Genomic DNA, 3,868 nt, shown 5'->3' on the forward strand with positions numbered 1-3,868 from the left:
ATATAATTATTATTTTAAACCTTAGAATCTAATTAAATAAGTTGCCTTAATTTATAAATATAAAAAAATATTTTTCTTATCTTTAAAAGGCTAAATATCTTCTTTATTATTACCTTATTAAGGTAATTATTACCAAGTATTTAATATTAAAAGGCTATATTAAAATAAATCAAAAACCTTAACTTTTATTATAAGATATATTATTATATAATTATTAATAATAATTATTAACTTAATTATAATTATTTCATTTTAATAATTCATAATTATATACTTAATACTTTAATAACTTATAATAAGCTAAAATTTAAATATATTTTTATTTTATATTTCTTTTTATAATATTATTAAACTTTAAGAAAATACATAGTATATATTAATAAATTGATACTAATATAATAAGTTAATTAAATAATCTTTAGTTATTAAATATAATTTCTTAGTATTAAGAAAGATATATTTTTTATTAAATATAATATAAGTTAAATAACCTAAGTGTTATTTAACTGTATTTATCCTTTACTTATATTTCTCTTATTATATTATCTTATAATCTAATCTAATTTATTACTAACCTACCAAGCTAGCCTTAGTCTGCTAATATTTATAGTTTTTTCCTAAATACTAAAACCTTTTTTTCTTAATTTGCCTTTTTCCTCTTTTTTTCCTTCATATTTACCTTTCTTTATATTATAATAGCCTTTAATTCCTATAATATAATATTTATATTATTAATTTAACTAATTAGATTATATATTTTAACTCTATAAATTATACCTAATATAAACTATTACTACTGCCTAATATAGTTTTATTAATAAAGGCCTACTGCTGCCTTAATATGCCTTACCCCTGTTTTAAGTAATTAACTAGGTTTTTTAATACTTTTATTTAGCTTATAATATATCTAATAATAAATATATTTTATATAGTATTATAAACCTGTACTTAGTAATTAAAGATTATAAGATTAACTTATTATATTAGTTATAATTTATTAATATATAATAGGTCTTTACTTATAATTTTATAATAGTAAAGGAAGGAATATAAACTTAGGATCTCTTTAATAATAATATTATTAATTTTAATTAAAGGATTAATTATATAGTAATTAATTATTATAATTAGATAATTAGGGCTAGATTAATTATTATTAATATTAATTATATAATAATATATTTTATAATAGAAGTAGGGGTTCTTAGCTTATTTTAATATAGCCTTTTAGGGTTAAAGCCTTAGTAGTATTTACCTTAAGAGGGTAATAATAAAGAGGGCATTTAGCCTAGTAAGGATAGGGGAAATATCTTTCTTATACTTATAGATTAAGACTACTTATTTAGTTAAATCTTAAGGTTTAAGGTAGTAATTATATAATCTATTAAGACTTAATATTAAAGTTATTATATTTTTTAATATAATATATAATACCTTATATTATATTATATTAAAAATAAATACCTTATCTTATTATCTTACTTTAATGCCTTTAGCTTTATTTTATATATTACTAAATAGCTATTTTAACTTTTAAAATAAGGTAAATAAAGGTATTAAAAGATTTAATTAATTACTTATAATATTATTAAAATATAATAAAATAATAATAGGGCTTTATTAATAATCCTATATTAGGTAATAGTAATTACTTATATTAGGTATAATTCATAATATTAAAATATATAATTAAGTTAGTTAAATTCATAATATAAATATTTTAGTATAAAGATTATAGGCTATTATAAGATAAAAAAGAAGAAATAAAAGAGAAAAAAAAAAAATTAAAAGAAAAAGGGTTTAATATTTAAGAAAGGATTATAAATATTAATAAATTACTACTAGCTTAATAATTTCATAATAGATTAAATTAAATTATAAGATAATATAATTAGAGAAATCCCCTATTTATATTAATAATATACTAATATTTAGCTAATCTATTAAATATATTATATATTATATCATGTGACCTATTTAACCCTCTTTATGCTGCTAATGCTAATAATCTTTAACTTTTGGTAATTAAATTTATATAGAACCTAATATGGTTTTCCTCCTAAACCCTATAATTACTCCTCTTTTATTTATATTATAATATATTATCCCCCTTATCTAAATTGCACTCTTATAGTTTAAGACTATAACTAGTTTATTATAATTATTTAGTTAATTCTAGTACTATCTTAGCCTGCTCTCTAATAGCCTTAAGCTACTTATTATATAAGCTGCTGCAAAGAGCCTTAATAAATTCCCTCTCTTTTTAGCTTAGATTTATCCCTCTAAGTAACTTCCCTTTAAGCTTATTAAGTTTTTTTATCTTAAGATTTAAAAAGCCTCTATTAATTAGCTTATAATAAGGCTATATAAGTAAGAGGATCCTATAATTCAAAAGTATAAATTTAATATAGCTAATATTATTCTCCTTTTCCTAGTCTCTTTAGCTAATTATAATAATACTAACTTAATAAAGCTTTGCCCCCTAAGGGGTAATTAATATTTAAATTATATTAGACTTTAGAGATACTTAGATATACCTTTTAAGGCTAACTTATAAGCTTAAAAAAGAATTAATAAGAGAAATATAAGTTAAGGATAAATATAATTAAATAATACTTAGAATTAAAATTATAATTATTAAAGTTAATAAGAAAAATAAAAATAAAATAATATATAATAACTTATAAGAAGATATAATATAAGTATTATTATAAGACTTCTTAGCTTTAAAATACTTATTATAATAAATAAAGTTAATAAATATTAAATATTTCTTATATACTTAAAAATAATAAATACAAAATATATTAGCTTTTTTATTAATAAGCTTAATACAAAATATAAGTATTTAAATTTTATAATCCTTATAGGATATTTACTTATAAATATAATTAAATATTTTTTTTTTAAGTTTATAAGTTAGCTATAAAAGGTATAGATAAGTATCTTTAAAATCTAATATAATTTAAATATTTATTACCCCTTAAGAGGTAAAGCTTTATTAAGTTAATATTATTATAATTAGCTGCCTTAAATATAGCTTAAACCTAGCTATATATAAACTAATTAAAAAGCCTTACTTTTTAATTAGCCTTAATTTTCTTTTTATAACTTACTTTAAAGATCTTAAATAAATAACTTTAATTATACTTTAATTATTTAGTATATATTTATAATAAGTTATTTAATTTAAATACCTTTTAATTATAACTACTAGTAGTATTATAATTATATAATTATAATACATATTTAAAAAACCCTATAAGTACCTGAATATAATAAGGATTATTTTATAAAATATTATAATATAATTTATAAGATTAAATAAGTTATTAAGAAAGATAATTATAATAAGCTTTATAATATAATAATAAAAATTAAAAGAAATTAAAAAAGAAAAATAATACTAATTATATTAAATTAATACTTTTTAATTATAAGATCCTTCTGCTTATATAGCCTTATTATAAGCTAATTAATAAATGCTTTCTTAATCTTAAGATTAAGGAACTTAATAAGAGGGAAGTTACTTAAAGGGATAAATCTAAGCCAGAGGGAGAGGGAATTTATTAAGGCTCTTTGCCTAGGCAGCTTATATAATAAGTAGCTTAAGGCTATTAGAGAGTAGGCTAAGAGGGTATTAAAGTTAATTAAATAACTATAATAAACTAGTTATAGTCTTAAACTATAAAAGTATAATTATATAATATCTAAGATAAAAGAGGGGTAATTACAAGGTTTTATAAGAGGAAAATATATTAGGTTTTATATAAATTTAATTACCTTAAGTTAAAGACCTAAAGTTATAATATTAGTATTAGTAATATAAAGGGGGTTAAATAAGTTATAAGATATAATATATAATAGA

Source organism: Fusarium odoratissimum (genome assembly GCF_000260195.1).
Source record: "Fusarium odoratissimum NRRL 54006 unplaced genomic scaffold supercont1.43, whole genome shotgun sequence".
NCBI classification, from domain to species: Eukaryota; Fungi; Ascomycota; class Sordariomycetes; order Hypocreales; family Nectriaceae; genus Fusarium; species Fusarium odoratissimum.